Genomic DNA, 8397 nt, shown 5'->3' on the forward strand with positions numbered 1-8397 from the left:
GAAACCTAACCCCCTCCTTTTCTTTCTTTACTTTAGAGGATAAGACATGGTAGGGTTATAGGGCTGCAACCCCCCCCCCTTTTTAGTCTTCACTTTACAGCTTTCTAATCCCATGTACTTAATTACTATGTATATATATATATATATATGTATAAAGGTACACACACACTAGACAAGGAATTAAACAGATAAATTAAGTGCTCTAAATTTTCGGGTGTTACAATTGTAATACATTCAATTTCACCATGGTCATGTTCACTTAAATGGTCATGTTCACTTAAATGCCCATCTTTAAGTTGCTTACCAATACAACAAACTGGTTACCTTTAATTTGAGCACACAAGGTTCTCAGTAGTCATTATTAACACCTATAAGCATCTAAAGATGTGTAGTCACAACATCACATTCATACCATCATATCAAAACAGATGAAGCCATATTCTATATGCAAAATKTAAAACAAATCTGCATCCAAGAACTTAATAATCTAGCCAACCCTCAAAACATCGAACTTTAATATTTACTAACCTTCRAAATTCGTTGAGTCATCTGATGGTGTAAATGGAAGAACTGGTTCAGCGGGTTGAAATGTAGCTTGGTTCATTGCAAAATCGTCAGGTTCGTCCTCGTCTAAGACAACAGGATTATCCGCCGTGTTCTTGAACTTGGAGAATGAATTTCTGATCATGATTCTCTCGCTCAATTTCCTTACTGAATCATAGACATATCGATATATAAGATTGTATAAACTAGGTATACGAAATGGAATCAACAATACGATTACCTCGATTTGGTGCAATAACGATACCGGGTTGAAAGTTTTCTGCCATTGCTCGTTCTTCGTGATAGTATGCTGTGAATCTTCAATGAATCCCGCTAATGTAATACAATGCAGAGTGATTATCGCATTTCGTAATCTCTGCGCATCGTTACTTAGAATAGATGAAATCCCCAATTCCAATTTTACCCTTATTTGCCCTCAATATATGAAGCRCGTGTTTCCCAACTTCATTTTTATTACAATTATGCCATGAAATGCATCTGAATCATTGATTAAAAATTGAATGGTTGAGATGAGGGTTGCATAGGTTGTAGGAATGGCAAAGGGTGTAGAATAACATCCCTCTATATATATATATATATATATATATTGATAGATAGATAGATAAAGCTAGTTTATGTGTTACTTTTTTTCTATTGTTTGGTAAGTTGTTGCGATGGTTCACTCCATAGATGGAGTTTTAGACAACTTTCCTTCCTTGATATTTGTTTATGTTCCCATAGTGGCATTTTAATTAATAGGATTTAATTGAGTTTAGTTACATTATTAGTCGTTAAAGTGATTTAGTTTCGTTATGCCATCAAGTTATCAATTAGGATTAATATTAAGTTTGGGTGTTTGATTAGGGCAGATATAAAGGAATAAACTTGGGGAATCGATAAGTTTTTTGAAGTTTAAGATACGGATTCCTAATTCTATTAATTCATTTGATTCATTTACATATGTTTATGAGCCCTAAAGCTTTCTTTCAACTCGGATAATTGACTCACTTTTATTGATATTCTTTTTGTACTACATTTCCATTCACTTGCAATTGTTCTATGTCGTACATATTGTAAAAAAACAACTTTCTAATCATATTATTTAAGTGGGTCAATGTTGATACAACCGTACAAGTATGTGTTTTCTCCATTGGTATGATTTTTACCTCTAAAAGTACATATGTTGGTACTTTTGACCGATAATGTATTATTCGAATTGAGCATCTTTATTATTACGACTACTTGTTTATTCAACATATTCCTTACTTGACTTATGTTTGACTTTTCGTTTGATTTCGTTATTTATTGACCATATGTAAGACGTATAACGTCACATTCATTGTGACAACTCAACACCGGATAACTCGAGCTACTAACCACCTATGGGGGTACCATAGGCACGTCATTGTGGCACTGATGGCGTGACACTAGCACATGTAATTCGTTTGTAGGGTGGATGTTGGTGTAGTGTCCAACGTCACATCTCACATTTAGTACGTGTGGATCTGCAGTCCAACGTACAGGCCTGTGTGGCCATATGTCTGACACTTGTCCTATTAGTTAATATGCAAATGTATGCATTTATCGAGCTCAATTTGTCCCTTCATATGATTTCGTATGATTATATTATTTGTGATTTTACTAAGATTTTGGTACTCATTTGGTGCGATGTCTTGAGATCAATTTTTGGCGTGTTTGTATTACCATTTTACTATAATTGTTTATCTGTTCACTGGGCATTTGGCTCAGCCGTGTTTTCTTCTATTCCTCACGGCAGGTAATCAAGGGGGCGGCTAAGTCTTGTGGCAGAGAGTAGACCAGGATCTTGGTTTCAAAGGTTTCGAGAGGCTTAGTGCGGTGTTATTTCACTTATTAAAATTTATTTCTTTTTTTTTTTTGTTCTTTTGGCTATTAGAATAGATTTTCTTTTAGGTTTGTTTTTGGATTTTTCTTCGAGTTGTTGGAGGATTCTGGAAGTGGTTTGTTTGGAGACCTTTATTTCTTTATTTGGGGATATATTCAATTTCGTTATTAGAAGATTTTTTTTTTGTATTGAGGACTATATTTTTGAGGTTTTATATAGGGGCTCCATTACGTTTTGAAGCGACCTCCATTCCTTCAGAATGGGGGTGTTACAATGTAAAATGATCAAAAGAGGCATCTTGAAAGAATAGTCAATTACATATATTTCATAATATAATTCAAACAAATTTCTAATAATATAATTAAAATAAACTTCTAATAATATAATATGTTAATTAATACAAACAAGATAATTAATAAAAATTAAAGAATATATATGTTAATCGAAAGAATTTAAAAATGATTATTATATATACTATAAATTTTGAATTTATTAAAACAAAATTTTTAGAAAAAAATTGCATTAATTTATGACTTTAAATAACTATTGCATATAATAGTGTTAGGATCCAAACGCTTACCGCTAAGTCAAAAAACAATTGTTGATGGAGAAGACGCAACTTATGTCCTTATAGCGTAGTAGTTAGCGTCACGTTTCGATTTAAAAAGATGTTGGTCAATGACCCAACAATCCCCCACAGTATCTGCCAGCACCAACAAGATCTTCACTAGAAGAGGATGGTTGCACAACATGTCTTTGACATTATTATGCACCTCATGGGATTTGAACCCGTGATTTTGCTCTGATACCACATGTTAGGATCCAAACGAATACCACTTTTGCTGATGGAGAAGATGCAACTTATTTTCTTATAACATAGTAGTCAACGCCACGTTTTAATAAAGAAAGATATTGGTCAATGACCCAACAAATATGAATAACAATAAAATTGGTCAATCTCGCATATCTTAATTAATTAACATTTTTTTTTCAAAAATATAATTAATAATTAAATTAAATAGTCTATTAAAACTATTTAGCATATTTTAATTATCTATAAAATAAAATAAGTATAACTTTAATTTTTATGTAACTTACATAAACATTTTAAGAATCGTTATATTTGTTTTTTGATATCTAAATATATTGAATCATAATTAAAAATAATAATTGATATAGTTAGTAACATATATAAATAATTAATATATTATTATTAATATCTATTGCATAATTAAAATGAAGGGAAATTAATTAAAATAGTCATTTTGACCATGTAGTTTCACCTCTCGACCATTTCTCTCCCACTTTTACCAAAATATCCCTAGGTTCACAAAACACTAGCTCCCCAATTGCGGACCCAACTAAATGACAAAAAAAATTACAATTTCACCCCATGTCCGCACTATACCACATCTGTAATTGCAGACATGCCCCTGGAGTTGCAAAAACTTACACTTACTACAATTGCAGACCTGGTTTTTGCGAACCTAACACGTGTCGAGCCCGAATGAACCCTAAATCCAACCTTATCTTGACCATAGCTAGGTCCGCATTTTTTGACCTTTGACCTCCACAATTGTTCAAAAACTTCTCATTTTTCATGCTTTTTAGACTTGTTTAATTGCAGATGTACATTATTTTTTTCAACAAAGTCTGAGAGAATCCTGAAAATTGTTCAATAATTGTATTAACTTCCAGTGATTGATTGCGGCATCTTTGGGGTCACGGACCGACATAGAACCCTAAAGTGATGGTTGATTGAATGAATTTAATTCATATAATCTATGAAAGAACGGTGAAGTTATACAAAAAAAACTGTACCCGCTTAATTTATTTATTTCTTTGTTCATCATATATCTTTCTTACTCCAATTTATTTGAAAATGAGTTTCAGTCCCGAAAAAATTAGGTTATATATTCGTTTCGTTGGTCAGTAGGTGAAAAAAAACGATGAGTGGACATATGTTTCTTCTAGGCAAATGATGCACCATGTTGTATAATTGTGCGAAAACATTACACATGAAAGCTTGGTCGGTTATTTTCAGAGAAATATGTTATCAACAGTCTCGTTGGTATAACCAAGTTAGTTTATAAGTATGAAGGTTCAATTTATGAGTTAGCTGACGATGAAGACTCTCATTTTGAGTGTTATTTACACATCATTTGTGTCAGTTTTCCCCCGTTTATCTTATATTTTCTCATTTTATGTTCATGTTTCTTCTTTTTATTATTTTATTTTGATTTGGAGCTATTGAGAATGTTTTATGGTTATATGCACCATTTTTTGTTAAATGTTGGACTATAAATATGCCCAATGTGTGCCCACTGTGGGAAGCAACGTTAATTTGAGGACAACTGAAAATATCATTTTTACATGTAATCTTATGCTTTATTTTCGGCTGCATTAGAGCAATATTGAAAGGCAAACTCTTGATGCAAAGGATGATGAAGATTAGATATTTGTAAGGATTGAAAGTATGAAAAGATCTTTTGAAGATTTGATATCACTTGGAAAGTACAAAAGATGAATATTAACATGATGATTCCTCAAGATATGGAGATACCAAAAGATATGAAGATTTCAAGAGATGGGTTAAATGTGAACACTTTTGTCCTTACAGATTAAAAAGTGTTTTCATCCTTTGGCTAAAGATCAACACCCTTTCACATATAAATAAGAGTTTTTGGTGAAACATTAGAGGAGAGATCCAATAATGTAGAAGTTTCTGCCCATTGTTTTTACATTTTATAGTTGTAGTTGTAATTTATTTTTCAGGTCTTTAATTTCCAGTTGTTGCCTATTGTGGAGACATTGTGGGCATAGTTTGTATTTTATTTTTAATTCAAGTAATTTTTAAGTGTTTTTCTTATTCTACTATGTTATTTACTTTATTTATTAGCTAAGCACCCTATGGGTGTGGGTGTGAGTCTCTGATACCATTGACAAATCTATAACCAAAACACCTTTGATTGATAAAAGTAACCTTTACAGAAGAAAACTTACAAAGAACCTATGTATTATAGCTAAGATAGCTAAGAATAATATGAACGTAAGCAACATCTAAAAGGAGAGAAAAAACTGATGAACCTTTCAAAGAGAATACAAAAATGAGTTGAGTGACCTTTGAAATAACCGGATACAATGTATATATACTTCGGTCCGATATTTTCATAAAGCACCCTAACTTATGCGATAATTGTTCCGCTACCCTTGATGTTCCAAGAAATATGATGCGCAGTCCTCCAGTCCTTCATCTTTCTACACTTGAACACTTTTGCTCCTTATACTTTTATTCCTTGCAAAATAATAATACACAAGTAACAAACATAACCAAAAGTTAAGATTGACAATATAGCATATTTCAACAGAGTCGAACTTAACGCTAGTAAGCAACACTTAGGTGTTGCCATCGTTTTTATTTCTTAAGTTTGGTCACTTAAGTTGGACTTAAACTCAAGACCGATAAACTGATCATTTTGAAGTGTTAATATTATATCTTAGATCTTCAGATGAGCCGATTCGAATTACAGCTAAGTGATACACAAAGATTTAAGAAAATATTGGATAATCATGCAGAGATACGAGTTTGTTATGATTTGATAAGGTTCAAACTTTGGTCGAGCTTTATATCACAAAAGAGATTTGGGTATAAATCTTCATACCAATCGAACTTGATATTTTTATCAACTTAGACAAAAATTGGCAAGATTAAGAACCGGTAATGATGGACACTTTGTGGGCACTTTGTTGCCACGGTATATAAAGATTCACTTTCGAGAGATCAGGATCCTTATAGACGTTTTTATGACACGAAGTATTTAACCATCTTGTTACTACTGATCTCTTAGGTGATATTTATACCCATGCCTATTTTTTATTTCTTTTTTTATTTCGTTGTTAAAATATATCAAACTCGCTCAAATATATATTTTCTTCTTCTCTAATCGAAATCATTGTATTCTCGACTAATTACTCGAAACTTTGAAGTCCGATTCTGTGGATACGATCTCGATATTTTTACCACTTTATTACTTGAAAGCGAACTCAATAGCGTGTATACTTGCACCGTTATTGTACCACATTTACGTGTGTGTATTTTTGCTACCAACCATATATCATTCTTTTTTTAATTTATTTGAAAATGAGTTCTGGTCCCAAAATAATTAAGTTCTTTCTTCTGGTCAAATGATGCACCATGTTGTACAATTGCATGCAAACATTACACATAAAATCTTGGTCTGTTATGTTTAGATAAAATGTGTTATCAACTATTATGTTGGTATATATATCCAAGTTAGTTTACAAGAATGAAGGTTCAATTTATAAGTTAGCTAACGATGAAGATGTTTGTGGTTTCATGGAATTCGCTGTAGGGTCAAATAAACCGCCTACAGTTTATGTGTATGTCGATCTTCCGATGTGTGGTGGAGGTGTACTGAAAACCATCAAGCCCAAGATCAATATCAAACTCAGGGAATGTATGTTCTTCAGCTCGAGTCTGAGTCTCAATACGATCATTCCTATGACCCATCCTTTTGTACAGAGCATGCATATGGTCGTAGTGACTATTACCCCAAGTTTCTTTCGGGGATACAACAAGCAGAAAAAGAAGGACGTTTTGCTAGAGTTGATGATGATGAGGCCCATGTTTTCACATTGAGTATAACTGATATTGATTTATCATAAATGAATGAGGATAAACACGAAGAAAATGTAGAAGCAAGAACTACTTCTGACAAATCATTTGGTAGGATAAATGATTTTTTTATATGTCTCATCCCCTTCTAACCCTAGAGCCTTCTATCTCACCCAACCAACCCATATATTACAATCCTAGTGGAAGAATAGTTTTGGATCGGTTAGTTAATACGAAAGAAGAAAGGATCATAGAGCTCGGAATGAAGTTTATTGAAGAGGGTTTTGAGTTTAAAGTAAACAGGTCTTCCAAAACAAGGTACAAGGTTGTACGTGTCCAACAGAATTCTGGTTGGCATATAACGACATCCTACGTAGAAAAAAGGCAAGATGTTTCATATACAAAAGTTACAGGATGTACACACATGTACAAAGACCTATTTGCATCCTAGTCACCATCAAGCAAACAAAAAGGTGTTGGGTCATATATTGAAAGGAAAATTTATATATACTAGCAAGGCACTTTGGCCACAAGACATTGTGCATGATATAAACTAGTAGTACAGTATTGCTATTAGGTACCACCAAGCTTGGCGTGCTAGATGGAATGCATTAAGCATGGTGAGGGGTAGCCTTGAGGAGTCGTTCACCCGACTCCCTGCGTTTTTCTATATTAGAAGCTTCATATCCAAGTACACTGACTAACAAAAGGACAAATGAGAGAAGACGTATTGATATGTGTTTCACTGTCCTTTGTTGCGCAGCACGTGTAACTATGTCATATTTTACATATTATAAACTCTAACCTTTAAATATGTAAACCACCTAATTTTTTTTACGGATTCATGCTTTTTTTTTTGGCAAACTTGCATCCTGTCCTTGTAATAGACGTTGCTCATTGGAAGGGATGTTTCTTGGGTATAATGTTAATTGTGCCCATTACGTTCAGAGTGGGAAGGTATGAGACTGGGGACACATAGACTCAGTTTTTGTTCATGTTGAAGGAATGTATCGAAAATTTGGAAGGCTTGGTGTTTATGTCTGATTGGGCTGCTTCTATAAACCAAACAAGTACCACCGTGTTTCCAAGTGTCCATCTTGCTTTATGTTGTCGCCTTCTGGAGATGAACGTAAAAAACAGGGACAACAAATAAAATTTTACGAAGAAAACATTCTGGAAGGTATGCAAAGCGATATAGGGTGCAGGAGTTCGACCGAATGATGGAAAGTTTACGAATCCATGTATCTTTCGGAGTTCAATTGATGGAGGAGGTTGGCCCGGAGAGGTGGGAAGGGCCTATTTTCCTAGTATACACTATAATATCATGACTTCAAATTAGTGAATGCACTATCTC

The sequence above is a fragment of the Cynara cardunculus genome, unplaced genomic scaffold (genome assembly GCF_001531365.2).
Source record: "Cynara cardunculus var. scolymus isolate 2C unplaced genomic scaffold, CcrdV1 Un_Scaffold_3508, whole genome shotgun sequence".
In the NCBI taxonomy this organism is placed as follows: domain Eukaryota; kingdom Viridiplantae; phylum Streptophyta; class Magnoliopsida; order Asterales; family Asteraceae; genus Cynara; species Cynara cardunculus.